The sequence below is a fragment of the Ailuropoda melanoleuca genome, chromosome 17 (genome assembly GCF_002007445.2).
Source record: "Ailuropoda melanoleuca isolate Jingjing chromosome 17, ASM200744v2, whole genome shotgun sequence".
NCBI classification, from domain to species: domain Eukaryota; kingdom Metazoa; phylum Chordata; class Mammalia; order Carnivora; family Ursidae; genus Ailuropoda; species Ailuropoda melanoleuca.
In genome coordinates, this window is record NC_048234.1 from 28,341,067 (window position 1) to 28,363,374 (window position 22,308).

The window sequence follows — 22,308 nt, forward strand, 5'->3', positions numbered from 1 at the left end:
GGGGTGCTGGGTGGCTCAGTCGGTTAGGCATAATTTTGGCTCAGGTCAATATCAGGTCAAAGCTTGATTTTGACTTGTCATGATCACAGGGTTGAGAGATCAAGCCCTGCATTGGACTCTGTGTTCAGCGGGGAGTCTGCCTGATATTCTCTCTCTCCCTCTCCCTCTATCCCTCCCTACACTCTCTCACTCTAAAGTAAATAAAAAAATCTTTTAAAAAACGTTTAATACATGCAGGCATAGTGCATGCGCACACACACACACACACACATTTGCATACACACACACACACACACAGAGTGAACCTTTAAAAAAATCTGTGAGGTACATGCTTTATTGTAACCATTTTTATAAATGAGGATACTGAGTCATATAGAGGTTAACTAATCTCCCTCAGGTCACACAACTAGCAAGTAATGTAGACAGGGCATTCTGAATCCACAGTTTGGGGGTATAGCCCCCAGGAAAGTTAATATAACAGTACTTGGAGGCCAAACAAACATACTATGTTTTTAAATATATCAGGATGCTTTAGGGTGCCTGGGTGGCTCAGTTGATTAAATGTCTGACTCTTGATTTTAGCTCAGGTCATGATCTCAGGGTCTTGGGATTGAGCCCCACCTAAGGCTCCATGCTCAGCATAGAGTCTGCTTGGGATTTCCTCCCTCTTCCTCTGCAGATCCTCCCCACCTCACCCCACCCCCGCTCATGCTCTCTCTCTCCCTAAAAAAAAAAAAAAAAAAAAAAGATGCTTTACTAAGTAATAAAATATAAGCTGATTTTTTATTGTTACCGATACCATGAAAGCATTTAGAGTTAAATTTTCTCAATCTATAATTATCAGAAATACATTTTTTCCTACTTTGTGGATGTGTGTAAATTTAAATGGATGTGCTTATCGAAAAAAAAAAAAGCTGGGAACTACTGTCTTAGAACATAAACATGAAAAATCAATTAAATCAATTTTTTATGAACAGCCTTTCAGAACTTGGCTTCTGAAGTCCCCTTCCAGCCTGTTCATTACACTGAGGACCAATGTTACGTCTGTGGATGACTGAAATTCTGAATGATGTTACGGAGCACTAATTAATACCTCATCCTGTGAGGTAGAGCTCTGATAAAATCATCATTCTGAAGTTAATTTTACAGAAATGCTTGTCCCACCTCAACAGATGCTGTACCACTACCAATGTGAAGGGTCTAACTGTAAAATGCAAAGGGTGATTCCAGTCATGTTCGTTTCTGCACAGGCAATTAGCAGTCTCTACCACAGGTGATTTCACTCTCGGTATATTTTTGTAACATATAAAGGGAGCTTGCAATTGCACATTTATTTCAGTGTTATTTGTTTGTATCTTAGCCCTTATATAAGTTGCTAGCTCTCCGAGGGAAGGGACCCTAGATGCTTCCCATTGCCAGTGTGTCACAAATACCTGGCAAGATAGCTAGCCCAGAAAATGAATGAATAAATAAATGACTGAGTCCAACAGATCTAAAATACAAGTATTTCATGTCATCTGTCTGATTTTGGCAAAGTTATTCAACTTCTTTGAATTTCAATTTCTTAATCTGTGAAATATTGATCTCTTTTGCTTTATTTTAAGCATTACATATGATGCATATAAAATTTATAGTAAGCATTTGATAAGTGATAGGCATAATTAGATTTCTTTAAACATTTTTATCTCAAAAGGACACTAAAGAATCTAGAGGAGCCAACGACAGACAATGATACTTAACGGAGTATACTCCCACGGAGGATACTCAGTGTCTCACCAAGAAGTGAAACAAGCATTTAGCTAAAACTTGCTGCTTGAGAGGGGCGCCTGAGTGGCTGTCGGTGAAGCGTCTGCCTTCAGCTCAGGTCATGATCTCAGAGTCCTGGGGTTGGGCTCCCTGCTCAGCAGGGAGTCTGCTTCTCCCTCTCCCTCTGCCCCCCCCCATGCACATGTGCTCTCTCTCCCTCGAATAAATAAAATAAAAATCTTTAAAAGAAAAAACTTGCTGCTGACAGCAATGCACCTTATATGTGATGATAAGTTAAAGCCTATTTCAGAGTGGAAAACCTCATGGAGAATGTCTTGTAAACTGAAAATAGATACACAGGATTGCGGGTCAATACATACAAACATGACAGCTGCACATAGAGACTAGATCAATGGTGCCATTTTAAATCCCAAAAGGATCATAGATTTAGTATAAATTACTTAATGTGAATTAAAACCTTTAATACAAATATGTATAATGTAGAGGAAGGTGTTTTGTTCTCTCTACACATGTAATATTGTATATTCAGTGTCAGATTTCCATTGCACACTACACTGAAACACCGGGTGTACAAGACAAATGTTATCGAGCATCGGATTAGATATATGGTCTAGGGGGCTAAGCCATGCCTCTGGAGCTCCTCAGCCATTTTCATCTTTTGTTGGGTTCCCTCACTATCTGATGACCAAGGATGACCCTGTCCTTTCCCATTAAGCTCTATCTTGATTTATTTGGTAATTAGCTCCTTGGCTTTATTTATAGTATTATCACCCCAAAAATGCTTCCCTCAACATTTGCTTATTTTGAACTTTGTGTAAATAGAATCATATGGTATATGTGATATCATTTTTGTGATTTCTTTTACTAAAAGAGGAAAAGTTAGACCACACTATAATAATGAAATGTATCACTACAAAGATGAAAATGCAAATCAAGCAGTGGGAAGAGAGAGAGAGAGAGAGAGAAAGAGGGAGAGATGGAGAAAGGGAGAGAACCAATGGGGTTGATCCCACCATTCTTACAGATTCCACAGCAATGGGAAACTCTTGAGTTTGGGCTCCTGTAACTCCCTGTTGCTGCTGCCGCCCATGCTACTAGGGGAGTGCCTAGGACATGAGAGAGTGCAGGGAAAACAGGAGGAAAAGCAGAGGAAGCTCCTCAGTCTCTCTAAGGGTTAGGGGTGCCCCTTCACATTCTCTGCATCAGAACTGGGGGCTTCTCCTTGGGCCCTCTCTGCATGCTACTGCTCAATTCTTCATCTGCCAGAAATACAGGGGGCGAACAACAGCAGCCTCACCATCAGGTCAATGGTGCCTCCAGGGTTGGTCTCCCTCCCTTATTTTCCTCAAAAGCCACTTTGTGGCTCAAAAGCATGCATTTTGTACGGGTTGTATATCAGGAGCAAATCTGTGTTTCTTGAACAATGTGTAGCTGCTGACGTCTCTGTTAAGCTTTTTTTTTTCCCCCTTGTTTCGATTCTAAGCCAGACTCCCTAAAGGTCCATATAGCTTATTTTTTAGCCAAAGATTGGTCAGAAATTGGGTTTGAACACTGTAAGCCAGTAAGGCCTCCACTACCTGCTGATGAATCTCAGTGAGGGTCAGGGAACACATTAAAACTTCTCTTTGGGGTACCTGGGTGGCTCATTCAGTGAAGCATCTGCCTTCAGAGCAGGTCATGGTCTCAGGGTCCTGGGATCGAGCCCCGCATCAGCTCCCTGCTCAGCAGGAAGTCTGCTTTTCCTTTCCCCCCCTGCCCCCCCTCAAGTTCTCTCTATCTAAAATAAATAAATAAAATTTTTTAAAAAATTAAAAATTAAAAAAAAAATTGCTTCTCCTTTCAGCCAGGCTCTCTGGCATTCTTCTCTGGGCGTCACAAGCTCCTTCTGCCATGGATGTGCAAATAGTTGGCAGTGACACACAGTTTCTGTAGTGCACGCACAAGCCTCTGGGTGACCTGTGACTGTATCACCTCCCTATTTTTCTCCAGTAGTCCACTGGTCTCTTACATACATCAAAGAGTCCCATGATCTCAGAATAGAAGCCACTAGCCTTCCTTGCCCCCTTGTCATGGATGGTGCCACTTCAAATGCCATAAGCTAAATCAAACATGCCCCTCTTCGTGGCACATATATTCACAATCTGCCCTCCCATGGCTGAACTACTATGCAAACCAAGTGGGGGAAATGGGAGAGGCCCTAAACAAAAATGTCATGGACTATGCCCTTCTTCGCTGAAATTCTGTCATTTTTTTTTTTTGTATAAATGCTTCTAGCTTTTGAATAACACTCCTAGCTTCTTACTGGATAGTCTATCTTAGACGAAATCACAGAGTACTAAGATATTTGTATTTTACAACTTTTTTCACTGTTATAATTGTCAACCTCCTTATTTCACCATGCTGGAAGTTGACTTCATAATTAGAATAATATCTTGATATTAAATGCCTAATGCAAAAATAAATTGTATTACCATACAATCATTAAACAACTAGAAAACTGCACTTTGAAAATATGATACAGTTTTAATAGCATCAATAATCATCAGAAGCCTAGAAATAAATCTAGCAGACCTGAAAGACCTCTACAATGAGATTTAGAAAACATTAATTAAGCCACAAATAAAGATGGAGACAAAACAAGTGCCTAGGTTGGAAGACACAGTTTGGTAAACATTTGAATCTTACCCAAAAGGATTTGTACGGTAAACGTAATTCTAACAAAAATCCCAGGAGTTGTGCGTGTGTGTGTGTGTGTGTGTGCAGTGTGTGTGTGTGTGTGTGTGTGTGTGTATGTCTGTGAATGGACAGGGTGTTTCGAAGAATATCAATCTTGAAAGAGAACAAAGCTAGGGAATTACACTACCAGATATCAAGATCTATTAAAAAGCTTTAGTATTTGAAATGATGTAGTATTGGAGCAAAAGACAAATAAACCAATTGTGCAAAATAAAGAATCCAGAAACAACAGTGTATGCATACAATAAATAAGTTTGATAATCCAATGCAGTGAGGAAGAAATATCTTTGCAATAATTAGTGTCAGTTGAAATAGATATCCATATGAAAACAAAATGAAATTTATCCCATCTCACATCCTACACAGAAATTCTAGAAATGTTTGCCTAAATGCAAAGGAAGATCGGTAGGAGAAAGAAAGGAAGAATGAAGGGGGGGTGGTAAACAGAAGGGGGAATGAACCATGAGAGACTATGGACTCTGGAAAACAAACTGAGGGCTTCAGAGGGGAGGGGAGTGGAGGAATGGGCTAGCCCGGTGATGGGTATTAAGGAGGGCACATATTGCATGGAGCACTGGGTGTTATACGCAAATGATGAATCATGGAACACTACATCAAAAACTAAGAATACACTGTATGGTGACTAAGATAACATAATAAAAAATTATTTAAAAAAATGCAAAGACAAAACAATAAAGTTTTTGGAAGAAAACAAGAGAGAATATCTTTATGACCTTGCAACACACAAATATTGCTTAACCAGAAGATAAAATGTACTAATAATAGAGGATTGATATATTAGACTATATTAAGGATGGGGAATACTGGTCAGCAAATAACACCATTAATGCCGTGAAAGGGTAAGCTACAGCATGCATAACGTAGTTGCTTATGCTACATGTAGAATGCATAAAGATAAAAATTAATAAGAAATACAGTCAAAAAAAAGATGACAAAACATTTCACAAGAACTTCATAAAAGTAGGGATCCAAATGAGCAATAAATATGTGAAAAATACTCAGCATAATTATTCTTCAGGCAAGGACAAATTTAAAACATCATGAGATACTAAACCATTGCAACAGAAAGGCTAAAACAAAAAAAGCAAAACAAGAAAAAGAGAAAGAGAGGGAAGGAGGGAGAAAAGGAAAAGAGGGAGAAAGGAAGAAAGAGCTGATTTGGGGAGGAGGAAGAGAAAGAAGTAAAGTGAGAAAAACAGAGAAAGAATGAGAAAAAGAACAAACCAAGAGTAGAGAAGACTCTGGAGGAGGAGGTAATCAGATCTTTTATACATTCCTGGTTAATGTCTACATTGTTAGGCCCATTTTGGAAAATCATTTGGCAGTATCTAACAAGTCTAAGCATATATGATCATTCACCCAGAAAATCCACTCCTAGGTACATTTATACCCAAGAGAAATGCAAATATATGGTCACTAAAACGGACTACACAAATATTTTCATTCTTATTATTTATTGTAAGACAAGACTGGAAGTTTCTTAATTGCCAATCAAAAATTTAAGATATAAATATGTTTTGTTTTGTTCAGATAATGGTTAATTACATAATAATAATGATGAACAGATGCAACAGCTTATAGAATAAAGGCTGAGTCTCAGAAAAATGATACTGAAAAAGAAGTGGGACAGTAAGCATTCATTTTGTATGTTATAGTTACACAAATTTCAAAAACAGGAAAAAAAACCCCAAATGTATAGTACTTATAATTCAGGATTGTGGTTACTCATGAATGGAAAGTGTGGCATGAGGGTTTTTTTTCTGATGATGTTCTGTTTCTTGAATTGGGTGCCAGTGACCCAGGTACGCTCAGTTTACAAACTTCATCGACCTGCACATCTGCTCTTTACAAGCCCATGCATATTTGCATAGGTCAAGAAAATATTCATGTGAATAATTGATGTTTGCATTGATTTTTTTAAATGCAAGTTATAGTGGATTGAAGATTATCCTTGAAAAAAAAATTCCTATTCACTTGCACTGAATATGAAAAGAAAAAATAATGAAACTACAGTCAATGATAAGTAGTCTTTTCTCTATACCAAAGCTTCTAATTTATGTTTAACAAGAATAGTGGCTTTCAATAATAAATGCATATTATTAATATATATGCAGATTATTGTTACATAGGCCAAGGCTGGAAAAAAAAATGGTCAGAAATTTTACTTTATATAACCAAGCATGGCAACATACTTTCTAATTAATCACTGAGAATTTTCCAAAGACTCAAGGGGACAACCACTGGCCAAACTTGGAACACTCTGAACATCATTAAAAATAACCGTGGTAATATGTTTTAATGCACTAAATTAGAAAGAAGAAGAAGGAAGAGAAGACCATAATGATTATACGGAGGTAAATGACAGAGGGAAAGGAAAAGAAAACCCTTTTTTGGAAAAGAACTCTAGTTCAAAATGTAGAAGTTATGATAAAATTAGAAAATCGCAATTTAGCAACCACTGTGTAACAGTAACTGATATAGGTCACCACTGGATGCAAATAAGAAGGGAACAGGATATTAACACAGTTTCCAAGTATCATCCCCACAGATTACTTAATCATTACAAAGGAGGAAAAGGTAACTTGTACAATGGAGGAACTGGACAGAAAGTATCTTTTTAATTTTTTTAAACATTTATTTATTTATTTATTTGAGAGAGGGGTGGGGGAGGAGGGTTAAAGGGAGGGGGAGAGAGAGTCTCAAGTAGACTTCACACTGAGCACAGGGCCCAATGTGGGGCTCCTCTTCATCCGGCTCAATCTCACAACCCTGAGATCACTGTCCCAGCCAAAATCAAGAGTCTGTCGCTTAACTGACTGTGCCATCCGGGTGCCCCTGGACAGAAAGTATCTTACAGGTGATCAAACTTAGTATCAACCAACTTGGGAGAAATAGAAATGTTTCCTGATATGATGCAATGGAAAGTAAGAATATCACTTATGGTGGGCCCTGAGGGTCTCAGTCGGTTATGCGTCTGCTTTTGGCTCAGGTCATGATCTCAGGGTCCTGGGGTGGAGGCCCGCAGCAGGCTCCCTGCTCAGTGAGGAATTTGCTTCTCACTTCCCCCTCCCCACCCTGTTCCTGCTCTTTCTCTCTCTCCCCCTCTCAAATAAGTAGAAATAAGATCTTTGAGAAAAAAAAAAAGAAAAAAAAAGACCATCACTTAACGTTGTTGTTGTTTGTTTTAAGTTATGATGAAATATTTAATTTCAAAAATTAACAAGGTACTTTAATGAGTCCCTATACTCATCACCGTTTCAGCGATTGTCAAATCATGGCCAATTTTATTTCATATACATCCACATTTCCTCTACCACTTCCATATTGTTTTCCAGTAAGAGCTATTCTTCATCGACAACCTGGATTTTATTTTTATTTTATTTTATTTTTTTTTAAAGATTTTATTTATTTATTCAATAGAGATAGAGACAGCCAGCGAGAGAGGGAACACAAGCAGGAGGAGTGGGAGAGGAAGAAGCAGGCTTCACAGCGGAGGAGCCTGATGTGGGTCGATCCCATAACGCCGGGATCACGCCCTGAGCCGAAGGCAGACGCTTAACCGCTGTGCCACCCAGGCGCCCCGACAACCTGGATTTTAGCCAACACTTATTAGGTAGTTTTGACAATCTTTTCAATTATTTTCCTTAGCAGATGAACTCTTATTTCATAGTTTCCTACTTCTATCATTTCCTATTGTTTCCTATTTCTTTTTGAATTTCTGATATGAATTATACGCAAATTCATGTTGTGGATATTTAATTCAAGTCACAGTGTTGTGCTATACTTTTGCTCCCTTTGCAAGTATTTTGGAAAGACATTTTCATCTAACTTTAAATTCACATTATCAATTTTTATTTGATGCTTGCTTTGTATGAATATTGCCCAAGATCTTCTTTTCATCACATGGTGTTTGGATTTTCCTGCATCAGTGAAAACAGGTGATTCCTTGAAGACAGATAAAGTTTGAGTGGCTTACAAGGTTTCTAGATTCAGATGTGCTCTCTTTTTGTTGGTACCGCAAAGTATAGCTTTGTATTGTTTTAAAGATTTATTTATTTATTTTAGAGAGAACGAGAGGGTGTGCGGTGGGTATGGGCAGAAGGAAAGACAGAGAATCTGGAGCACACTCCCCACGGAGTGCAGGGCCCAACATGGGGCCAATCTCACCACCCTGAATTCATGACCTGAGCCAAACTGACAGGTGGTTGCCTAACGAACTGAGCCACCCAGGTGCCCCACAAAGTATAGTTTTTCACATATGACTTTTTTTTTTTCAAGAGGTGAAGTGCCTTTTTGATCTTGTGTTTATTTGTTTTGTTTGTTTTTGTAGGACCCTTTATTTCTCCCACTTATTTCTATGCTTCCCTTTTATCATCCAGCCTTCATGCAATGCCTTAGTGGTAGTCCTTTTGCAAATCTGCCTTTTCTGCACTTTTAAGCCTCTTCCCTTTAGATTCCCTGGAAACCAGTGCTCTGCTTCATCAGTTATGTCCCCATTTCAAATAAAACTTTATCTTTCTGGAAATGATTTTGTTTTCCACCATAGCTGGGCTTGACTGCCCTCTCTTATTTTCCACGTTGTCTTCTCATGACTCTCCACTTAAAGGGTGGCCTTCAGTATTGATTCTGTTAATAGTGAGAGTTTCTTTCACTTTAAATGTATGCTGAAATATATTGTATTTTCTGTTTCCCAGGTATTCTGCAGTTTTGGATCATTGACAGCTTCATTTGTTCTCTTTGAGGTTTCTTTGATTTCCAGAGGCTGGGTAGTAAGTTTCCAGAAAATGGAAGCTAGAGAGCTTAGTAGGCACACTGTAAGACTTTCTAGTAAATAAATTGATGCCTGAGTATGTGCAGGGTGCAAAACACTGTAAGTGCTCAACTAGCCTCGTACTAGGCAAATGTAGTGGTGTAAAGGAATCCATATTCAGATTAGTGAGCTGATTTTCAATCATTGTGTCTCTCAGAAACATCTCTCTATAAAGAAGAATGATGTGTGTTTTAATTTACTTTTGTATTTTGCTTCCAAAATATTTTATATAAATGTTTATATATAAAAATATCTACACTTGTTTGGTTCCATCATGATATCTAAACATAATCTTGTAGGTATCATCACTAAATTTATTACTCACAATTAGCAGAAATCTATTTGGAAAATCAGAAAAAGCTCATCATCTTTTTTTTTAATTTTTTAATTTTTTTTATTTTAATGTTTTTTTATTATATTATGTTAGTCACCACACAGTACATCCCTGGTTTCCGATGTAAAGCTCGATGCTTCATTAGTTGCGTATAACACCCAGTGCACCATGCAACACGTGCCCTCCTTACTACCCATCACCAGTCTATCCCATTCCCCCACCCCCCTCCCCTCTGAAGCCCTCAGTTTGTTTCTCAGAGTCCATAGTCTCTCATGCTTCATTCCCCCTTCTGATTACCCCCCTTTCTTTATCCCTTTCTTCCCCTACCGATCTTCCTAGTTCTTATGTTCCATAGATGAGAGAAATCATATGATAATTGTCTTTCTCTGCTTGACTTATTTCACTTAGCATTATCTCCTCCAGTGCCGTCCATGTTGCAGCAAATGTTGAAACCTCGTTCTTTCTAATAGCTGAGTAATGTTCCATTGTATATATGGACCACAACTTCTTAATCCAGTCATATGTTGAAGGGCATCTCGGTTCTTTCCACGATTTGGCTATTGTGGACAATGCTGCTATAAACATTGGGGTGCATATGGCCCTTCTCTTCACTACGTCTGTATCTTTGGGGTAAATACCGAGTAGTGCAATGGCTGGGTCATAGGGTAGCTCAATTTTTAACTTTTTAAGGGACCTCCACACTGTTTTCCAGAGTGGCTGTACCAACTTGTAGTCCCACCAAAAATGTAGGAGGGATCCCCTTTCTCCACATCCTCTCCAGCAATTGTTGTTTCTTGCCTTGTCAATTTTTGCCATTCTAACTGGCGTAAGGTGGTATCTTAGTGTGGTTTTGATTTGAATTTCCCTGATGGCTAATGATTTTGAACATTTTTTCATGTGTCTGCTAGCCAAGCTCATCATCTTTTAAATACATTTTCTCTGGGGCGCCTGGGTGGCTCAATTGTTAAGTATCTGTACACTAGCTAAAAAGTATAAACAACACAAACATCAATAAAAAATAAAATGCATATATGTGGTTACATGTTCATATAAAGAAATATAATGCTGGAATGAAAAAACACTACTGCTCATAATAGGATGGATAAATCACAAGATATATATATATATATATATATATATATAATGTAAACTTAGGAATTCTGACACAAAAGCACACATGTGTTATGAATACATTTTTAAAAGCAGTCAAAATAAACTATGATGATTTCAGTCAGAATGGTAGTTACCTTCAGGGTATATTGACTTATAGAGGCATGATAGTGTTTATTTGGGGTGTTGGTAATATTTTAATATTAAACCACCTGATGGGTTGGTTTCATGTGAATTTTCATTTCTAAAATTATACTGTTGTATTTTTAAGATTATTAAATTTTACAATGTGAACTTTATAATCAGAAAAAGAGAATGGGAGTTATCTCTATATATTTACATGGAAATATTTCCAAGATACAGTAAAAGTCCTAAAGTAAATTGCAAAATAATATCTATAGTATGAACTCATTTACATAACCACCTCATCTCAAAAAATATGAAATACTACTACATATTTGTATGTATAATTTTCATCACCTGTGTGGTTAAAAACAAATATTTTTCACTTACAGAGTAATTCCAGGAATTTTTAACCATAGTCTAAGTCAGATAATTCTTATCGGGTCAGGTTTTACTTTTTTTTTTTTAAGATTTTATTTATTTATTTGACAGAGAGAGAGACAGCCAGTGAGAGAGGGAACACAAGCTGGGGAGTGGGAGAGGAAGAAGCAGGCTCCCAGCAGAGGAGCCCGATGCGGGGCTCGAGGGGCTCGATCCCAGAATGCCGGGATCACGCCCTGAGCCGAAGGCAGACGCTTAACCGCTGTGCCACCCAGGCGCCCCCGGGTCAGGTTTTTCTTAGTTACAGTTTTAAGGCGACAAAATTAAACGGAGATATTTTCCCAGGGTCAAATTTACGCCAACAGAAATGACCTGACCAAAGAATTTTGCATCTTCAAATTAAATTTAATTACTTTGTTTAATAAAGCATTAATTTTAACCATATCATGGGTAGGAGTTTGAAACAGTGAAAACCATGCTTTCCCTTTTTTTAACTTGAAAGACCAGAGGACTGTCATGGCTACTAAAGCCTATATATCTGTGTCTTATCAGGGCTAACATTACAATCAATTCAAGGATCAATGAGTTATAAAGTCTGAGTTCCAGTGAAGAAAGAGTGAAAATGATCAATCTCATATCCGTTTTACAATGAGTCACCACGTATTTATCTATCACTAATCTTGTGCTTAATTCTTTTCTAGGCAGCCTGAAAAGTAATGGGAAAATAAAGACATGGTTCTTTCTATAAAGAAAACAATAATTCAATTGAAAAGAGATCTTTTTTGGTAATATCTTTTGTAATTTAAAGCACCGACAGAAGGGTTATCTGTCAAATTGATAGATTAAATTATAATCCAGACTAGGAAGCTAGTGATAAATATACGCTTATCACTTAGGATACTCAAGGAATTATTAGGCTGATAAATCTGTACTGGGATTATGTAAAACAAAAGGGACATAAAATTGATTATGTTACACTTTGATGACTCCAAAGGAATTATTGTGAAAAGGTAAGAGTAATGAATATGGTGACTTGATTTGGTTCAAAATTAAAAATGGGATTCTTAATCTTTGCCTATCACAAATTCACAGTTAATTTTGAAAATCCCCAAATCTTTATTAATAGTAACAGGCTTTGCACTGAGTAGAAAATACAAGTTATAGTACTGATGAAGATGAATAAGATGATAATAAAAATAGTAATTTCCACAAGATGTCACTTGACCGAGTTCAGACAAGTAGAAAGTAAGACAACCAAAATACATAGCTTTATCTTAACCCAAATTCATACCATTTCTCTCACCCCAGAATTCCTTCTGTCTAGCTTTATAAAAGTATAAAAAATTGCTTCTGTATATAAAAAAAACTGATGTAAATATATTACTTATTATGTCACTCAAAGTCTCATGTAACTGACAACATGCAACATTTTACACCAAATAAAAGTACATTTGCACTGTCCGAAGTATATTGCTTCTATCAGATGAGAGTTATGTTTTCTCTTGAATTTACCTTTTTGTCTACTCTCTCTGGGCATACATAGCCTACTCTTAAGCAAGTAATAGAGTAAGTTAATATTACCAATGCCATTCTATTTCCTCTTCTGTCCTTTCTATGTATTTGTTCAATGTACTTGAAGTTGCCTGAAATTCTTCTTCAGAAGATTTGAGTTGATCTTAAATTAAAAGCAGAATAACTGAATAACTGAATAACTACTATTAGTAAATACAGACGAAGCTTCAACAAGTACGAGCCAGACACAAATCTATTTTTTTATTAGTCTATGTGAATAGAATGTATTTTTGGTTCCTGCTAGCAATGATGAAGGAAAAAAAAATTACTTGGTTTGCAATCCAAAGAATAATAGAACTGAGAGGGATCTCCAAAGATGAAGTATATCCTTCCACATCTAGGATGTCTTAAGTATTCCAGACAGACGGGCATCAAACTTCTTCTCAAATATCTCTATGGAAAAAAAGGCCCTGCCATCATTTGCTTTCAATCTTATGTGTTTTCTCAGTGGCTTTCCCACTGAGATACTCTCCATGAAGCTGTCTGATTTCTTCATTCTTGCCAATTTTCTCTTCTAGACTTCTGTCTAAGCAGACTGTGTTTTCCAAGATCAGTACTGATTCAGCCTGTTATTTCTGCTTTATGCTTCTAAGCACCAAGGGCTATGATTTTAGCACATGGTACATTAGTGTTCTAAACACCATTGGGAAGAAAACAAGGCCCCAAAGGGTGAAGACATTAATGAAAACAATGAGCATTTTAGTAAGAAGACCAGGGCTTTTAAATCCAGTGTCCCAGAATGATATATAACTTTGCCAACTATAGCAAGCATTTCAAGGATCGATTATCTTTTATAAGTTGTAAATACAGGTATCATTTCCATTCATGCAAAATTCTTTAGACAGCAAAATATGGAAATGTTTTCTAATTTAAATGGTAAAAGAAGAAGAAGGCAAGAGACTGGAATCCTTGCCATGCTCAGCCCTAAAACAGAAGATCCTCTGTTTGGGCAACAGTGCTATGGATATAGCCAAGAGACTGTTTTGGCACAAAAAAGAATATATCAGCATTACCAGTGCCAGTTACATTCCATTGCCTTTAGTTTCCTGGCTGAGTACATCTGTGTGTTTGGGGGAGGGGAAAAGGCAAGAGGGAGACAGAATCTGGCAGCCATTTCTCTTCTCTACAATGTCCTTTTTAGTATCTAAATGAGAATATGCTTATATTTCATCATAATTTTGCAGTTCTAACTATTGGGAATATCAACACTGAGATAGTTACCACAATACTGCTGAACACAGTTATTACTCTGTTCATCTAAAGTCAAAGAAAGAGCAAAAATGATTTCATGAACAGTTATTACTCTGTTCATCTAAAGTCAAAGAAAGAGCAAAAATGATTTCATGAAACTTTGATCACCCTGACATTTATTTTTTCATTGAAGTTCTACCCTTCTATTGTTATACAATAGTAACAATAAAAAACCCCATAGTGCCTTATAACAATAATTTATTATCTCACATCCTTGTGAGGGTTGACTCAGCTCACCTGGGGAGTTCTTACTCGAGATCCACCACGCAGGTGAAGGAAGATGTAAGCCGGTCCTACAGTCATTTTAAGGTTTGACTGAGTTGGAAGTCCAAAATATCTCCCTTCCACGACTGGCAGTTGATGTTGGCTTTTGGCGAGGCTTTTATTTGGGGTTGATGACTGGAGCACCAATATGTGGTCTTCCCACGTGGCCAGGGCTTCTTCCAGCATGGCAGCTGTGTTCTGACAGGGAGTACCCTAAACATGAGATTCCAAGGGAAGTGAAGCTGCCAGCCTCTGACGGCCTGGACCCGAGAACTGGCACAGCACCACTTCTGCTCAATCTGATTGTTCGTTCAGAGCAGTCACACAGATCTCCCAGAATCAAGGCAAGGAAGAGGGGCACAGACCACCCCTCTTGGATGGGTGGAGCATCGAAGAATCTGTGGCTATCTTTAATCTGCCATACTTTATAACCATAGTTGGGGCTTCTCATTTTCATTAAATGGCTAAAATTGTCTGTGCATATCATGAAGTTGTTATATAAAAGACTCCACAGTTTACAACATGCAGAGTAGCAAGCAACTGAGCACAACATATTTGTATCTCGCCAGTAGGAAAAGAACATTAACAAAATTAGTATAATTTCATTTGCACTCCAGTCCTCTTCACTCCTGGAGCTAATTTTTAGAGAACTGACAGATGCTTTAGTATAAGACATTCTCTTTTGGGCCAGAAGGAGCAAAGGTATAGGTGTATGTATAGAGGAGGTGGGGATCCATTTAAGGTATAAGGATATTAAGTCTCTGTATATCATTCTTTCTTCACAGCACTTCTGAGGGCAGAAGTAAATTGTGCTTCAGATTAACTTAATTTTTACAGGGCACATCATTCTTTAATGCTAGATTCCCAATAGTTTATAAATTGAATTTTGTATGTTAAAATTACCCCAAATCCCTCTACTCTTACAATGACCCTTATATCATACAGGAACCCTCTTCCTAATGTGTCCCCTATGGAACTCAGGTCACGTTCAGGGTAGTCCATCTCCTAGTCTTTTGCATTCTAAGTAAAGTTTCCTTGACCCATTTCCCAATTTCTATGAACAGGGAGGTAGAAACCACTTCTCATGATGAGCTCAAACTCTCAAAAACTAAGATTCTCATGGTCAATTATTCTGTAAACATTGTATCTTTTTCACCATTTTATTTAGTACCATAAAGTAGCTTATATGCCTCTATCAGGGGAACAAAGAAAAATACATGTGTACCTCTAATATGCTCAGGAATTAAAGTATACTAATATTCAACGTACCTTGAAGGTCTTACCACATTGGAGCATTTGAGCAAAGTAATGGAATATTCACAACCACAGCGATGGGCAGACAGATATAAAACCCTTCCCATGTTATCTAGTATGGATACATACTTTGGAGGATATGTGCTCATCAGACCATCTACCTCAAATATAGCCTATGTTCCCTTAACAACATTGGCCATGCCTGTCTTACTTTTGTAACCATTTAAAAGTATATATTGATCATATGGTTTTTCCTTACAGATTTAAACTTATTTAAGTCTACTGAAAGGTTGGTCTCTAATTCTGGAAATGTGAACAGTAACAACTAAATAAAAAGCAACACAAACGAAAATGCCAAAAACAAACAACAACAGAATCATCAAACATTAAAAAACAAACAAAAAAGCAAGAACAAACATGAGTTAAGCAGAGTGGGGTGTAACTATATTTAAAGCAGTTAAGTGCTTCACAGAGTATTCAATGAGATTACTGGAAACATACTCAATCTTTTGAAAGGTAAAAATCAAATAAAACTACATCTAAAGGTTTGTACTATATTCCTTTCATTGTCATATCAGTTTAATATTGTTTTGGGAATGAGTTATTGCTACATTCTGGCTATTTTTTTTCCAACAGGATAATACTATTTATCTGCCTAATAATGACAAATAGATTTCATCTCATGTGACAACTCTAATCAATTGATAGTGGCTGCTTGAGGCATTGTTTTGTGAACAGTTCCGAGGCTATGTCTGGACTCCACAGGACAAAAAGTTCTTTCTATCATCCAAGGGCATGGTGCAGGAAGTTAAGTAACTAAGTGAAAGGTATCAGTCATCCCTGCGTTATCTGCTAAGAACCATGGACAGGGATTTATCCCTGATGTTTCAAAAGCCCGCTGTGGAGCTAGTCATTGTTGTACTCCTATTAACTGGCACAAAATAAATAGTCACCAAATGAACAAATAAACAAATAAAAAATACTGAATTGTGACTTTTAGAAAATATGTTTGAAATGGACACATACTGGGAATACCAATGGTATTGAATGAAAGAGGGTCCTGATAGGCTATAACCACAAACGTGTCTTTCATATACTTGAGTAAACTTTATGAATGTGGCAAAAAGATCTAATATATCATCTGCATTTCTTATTAAATCTGCTATCCCTTTACCAAAATGTTTCTACAGTATCAAATAGTCTCAACTAGACACTGTCTCCTTTAAAAATCACCGAATTAGAATTTTAGAACTGAATGAGAGTCTGAAATTTAAAAAAAAAACAAAACTTAAACTAGACTGAATTCTCAATATTTGAGCACATGTCTATCCTGTTGGACCCATTCCTTCATTCTCTCTAGGCTGAGACTCTCGGGTATAACATATGTTATATACAACTTCCCTTCCCACACATAGCCATAAATATTTCTCCATAAATATTTAATTTGGGGATCATCATCTGATATCACTATATGATTATAAACCTCTGTATTTATAAAGAATTCTAGTTGAATCCTCTTGGTCACAGTCTCAGAAATTACATGGAAAGCAGTTCTCTAAGGTGTAAAAAATATACTAATATAATGTATTTTGAAATCAGTAGTCTAATGTTTGGAGTATTTTATAACTATATCAGGCATCATACTGTTAAAACAATAATATTAAAAATGATAATAACACTGAGTCATAAGGGTGTATTCACTTGTGTGTTACCTTCAATAGTTCTGAATTCCTTAAAGTCAGTGTCACAGTCTTTATCTCCAAATTCTCCAGGCATGGTTTTGATCTCTGCATTGTGTGACTGTTAACACACACTCATGATATAATGAAAAGAACTTGCCAAATGCAGGAAGCCAGATTAAAGTTTAGAACAAGCCTTCAAAAATATTGGGAGTAGGGAAGAAAGGAAGTACAGGTATTCTAAGTTTAAAATGTAATGAAGGATGGACTCATTCAGCTGTTATGGATTAACTATTATGGCTGCAAACTCTTGTTAGTTGATCTATGGAGCACACTGGAATATGAGACATCTCATTAAGACGCTGTTTCCACGGTCACTTCTTATCCATTCTGAACAGTTATTTATGTAGCCTCTGTTATAATATGAATTCTAGGTAAATTTTATATTGAAATATTTATTATTAAGGTCTCAACATTTTTGCGAATTGGGATATGATTATTCCTATCCATAGCTGTGAAATCAGAGACTCGGAGAAGTTCAGGGACTTATCCAAGTTCACCTTTTTAATACACTAGAGCTCACTTTCCTTAATGTGCATTAAAGAGGAGAACGCGAGAGAGAAAGGTGGAGGGAAATTGTATACATTTGGGTGTTTGTATATGTGTTTGTGTGTGTGTGTGTGTGTGTGTGTCTACTACATACCAGTTGGGTCCTCCTGTTCTCTTTTTTTAGGCAGGGCCAAGGTTAGGGGTAGAGACTGGTGGCAGCTGACCTCAGTTTGGAGTGTCGGAGGAGAAGAGAGAGGCCAGGGCATTTATCCTCTACCTTCCTTCCAAAAAGATTGGCTCACCTAGACTCTCTCTTGACTGAAGTTCATGGCTTTCCTCAAGGTGGGTGACTGTTCAGGTCTGTCCTCTCCACAGCCCTGGGAGTGGAAGGCCCAAGTTAGACTACATGCTTTCCCTATACCTACCCTTTGTAATTAATCTCTTTGTAGGTAGAATTTTCTAAGAGTGTCATGTGTTTACTGGGGGATCCAGACTGATATATTGCATATGTGTATATATTAGAGTCTTTCCAATTATTTCTCAAATATTCTATGGTATGGTGTTATCATAAATTTTATACTGCCATTACTTAACTACAGTAGAATCCATGAAAGAATTAGATAACAAGACATATGGATTTTCTATTAAAGCTCCATAAGGTTATTTGTATTTTTTAAACTAAATATAGCCAATTGTTCATCTACAAACAGAATCCTGTGCCTTAACATAAAGCAGATTTCTAACAGAAAATGTCGTGGAGTATTTGTAACTAGGTTTCCTTTGGCTGTGAAAAGGCCAAAGCTATTATTTTAAAGGGAAGCTAAGGGAGCAACAAGTGTTGCACTTTTAATTCCCAGATCAGCAGTGATGATAGCATAGCATTATTTACACTCAGTTTCCAATAGATTCCACTTAGCTCTGTCAAGATCAAAGCTAAGCAAAACTCTCCTTTCTCACCACTTTGTCATCCTTTCCCTTACAGGCATGAAAATGGAAATTCTTCCCTGTTATGGGGAGATAATGTTGCCATGGTTATAAAGGTAAGTAGATTTATCAAAATAATTGGAAACATGATCCTCCATTATGGTTAGTGATAAACTTTATTTTTTATTTTTTTCTCTCCTTTGCTATTTCTTCAATTTCTATAGAAAAAGCTTCATGTTGTACATACTGACAAAAGTCTATCTCCAGGATGATTAGCTATGTCATAATTTGGAAATTTATGAGTTATATACTTCATATATTATATGTACATATATTCTGATACTGGCTATATCTGATATTTTTCCTCTATAAGGCTTTGGATAGGGAAGCTGAAGAGGGAGAACAGGGAATTCATGTTGACACTGTCCATAACCTGCTCTTTCTTCAGTATGATCACGTATTTTAAGTCTTAAATGATCCTATCATACCAAGTTCATGATATACTATTCCAGAAACCTGATGAGAATAAAATCGTTGGCCTATAACAATGTAATAATAATAAGCTTTAGAGTACAACTTCACTGTTTGAATTAAAGTGATAAACAAAGTGAACCACCTCTCTCTCCTTTTTTTTTTCCTTTTGCCAAAGCTAGATGTAATAACCTCGCATTTTCTGACAGTGCCTTCATTTTATTAGGCAACCAAATTCCTTTCAATCTCTCAAACTTTCCCAGGAAAACAGAAAATCCAGTTTTTTTCTCTTTACCCTGGTTTGATATATATATATAATTCTCCTGCCCACAATATTTAATATTTCACTAAAGAGGTGTAATTCTATAAGGCCAATTGTGTTGATACTCTTATTTGAGTTAAAAATAGTGCTCCCTGGCCTATCACCCGAACATCTAAGGCTATATTGCACACAGTTCAAACAGCTTCTGATTAAAGGTAATGATCTTACCTAAGAGTTGAGAAAATTCGTAAGTGCATAATAAGAACATAGAGGATTTACAAGTAATTTACTAAATTAAAAATCTTTACCAATTAAAAAATTAAATGTCCTGGGTAATCTGTGTTTTCTCTTAAGTGATCTAGCTTTATTCCAAACTTATGCTTGCATGTATTATAGTTGTGAAGAGAGACTCTGATATACACTGATACTGTTCTCTCCCCACCCCTGACTATTTCAAGTTCTCCATTTTCAGGGTATATCAAAGGATTCTACTTTTTCACCGTTCCTAATACTCATGAGCAGCTGAACCCAAGTGACTCATTCTAAACAAGGATTTGTAAGTGGAATGGCATGTTTATTTTGGCTGAGGATTTATTTGCCTCTGTGAGACATCCCAGAAACCTCTTTTTCCATTTAGTGCTGTGATCAGCAGCATTCAAGATAGCCTCTGATTTGTCATCTTAGATCTTTGAATGATCATAATGAACAGATCCTTCTGCCCACCAACAGTGGACATGTAACATAAGGAGGGAAATGTACATCTGCAGTTTTAAGTCACTAAAATTTAGGACTGTTTGTTACCACAGAGTAATTTACTAATTCTAATTAATGCAGAAGCAAATCATAGGGAAATAAGTAAAAAACACCCTCAAAAACTACAGACCCTGATAAAGGTGGCAAAGGAGGAAGTTATGTTTTTTAGAGGAGTATAAAAGCAGGATTTAAGAAAGATACTTCTAGGACTTACTGAAATAAAAGAGAAATTATAACCACACAACTTTATATGAAATCATTACTAGAAGGTGTAATTGGTGGCTAAAATCAATCCATTGTTCACATGGATTTTGACAGAGATCGCAGAAAAAAGTTCTTGGTGCCTGTAAGCCCTCTTAAAGGCATACAGCCAAGAGACTATAAACCTCAATATAAAAGGGCCATTTCCTTCAAGAAGACCAGATACCTGATCTGATTAAGTCTAACAAGTGCAGGAAGATTATCAAACCATTAGACAGATTAAAAAAAAAAAAGATTAATTGAAATGAATTCATAGTTTACATAAATGAAATGCTTTATCTGGACAATTTCTTGATGAATTCAACAAACTAAATTCATATTTTACAATGAATTCTATTAATTTCTGAAGCTTATTTTTTTGTTTTAGCATTTTCTGACATCTGTATCTATGGGATTTTATATGTTACCATTTTTTTCTAGGTTTCCTTTTCTCATCATATACCTAGTAGCATATGAATTTTTTTTCTGATGATAACTGATTTTTATGGACATTTGATATCATAAAATTCATTAATTTTATGTTATTAAACACGGTAAACCAAGCATTTTGGGGGTGAACATTTTCGAATTTTCTATTAGAAGAGTGTGACCCAGTGTATACATAAAACGTTTAACACTTGGTCATCACTTTTTATGTTTTAAGTATTATCCAAAAATGGATATATCCAAAAATGGATTATCCAAAAATGGACTTCCTAGACTCAGGAAGAAAAACATAATATCCAAGTACAAACCTCTATTAATAAGCATATTTCAAACTTGTTTCATAGTTACAGGTACATTAATAATGAGTTAATACACTCTTTGGTTTACATCATTTCCATAAAGAAATGAAGATGGGTTCTACAGTTCAAAACCAACCCCTTTCTTCTTAATCACAGGCTAATCTGCATATATAAGAGACCATTAGATAAGCACCATTCAGGACCAGTGGAGGAATGGAGTGTCCTCCAACCCCCTATGTCATTTTGTGTTCGCTGAAAGTAAAATTATCATTTGACCAGTGTGACCTGCACATGGCTACTGTAACAATGTAAGTCCCTTCAGGGCTACCAAACATCCTGCTTCCAGAGGATCAGTTTTAATTAGCATGAAATATTCCGTATCATACAGGACCCCAAGATAAAACACCAGCACATCTACTTAGCATGCATCCCATTTTTTTCCCCTTCTACACGTATCATTTATAATTTGGTTAGTGTGAAAGGTAAATTTGGGCATAATATTTAAAAGTAAGAGACTCTTTTTTTCTTTCTTTTAAATTCCATTATAGTGATCCTTAATGTATTTAATAGCAATTACTAACATATATAATATTCAAGATTTGAAAATATGCATATATATGTAATCCAACAACTTAAATAAACTCCTGATTCTATTATTCTTTAGTCTAGGTATAATTTTCAGCTGATTTCACATGTCAGGGTAGGACAAAGAAAGGAAGATGTACATGGTATTTTTTAGTGTCACCTACATGCTGTCAGTTCTAGAAGTGAGACAAAACCTACATAAGGTGGAGTTTGATTCTTATAAATAACAATATAAAATAATAATGCGAATGTTTCCAAGAAAATAAAAATAGATCTTCTTTTTAAAAGATTTTCCTTCTTTCTTTCTTTTTCTTTCTTTCTTTCTTTCTTTCTTTCTTTCTTTCTTTCTTTCTTTCGAGAGAAAGAGAGAGCATGAGTGGGGGTAAGGGCAGAGGGAAAGGGAGAAGCAGACTCCCTGCTGAGCAGGGAGCCCAATGTGGGGCTCAATGTGAGGCTTGATGTGGGGCTTGATGTGG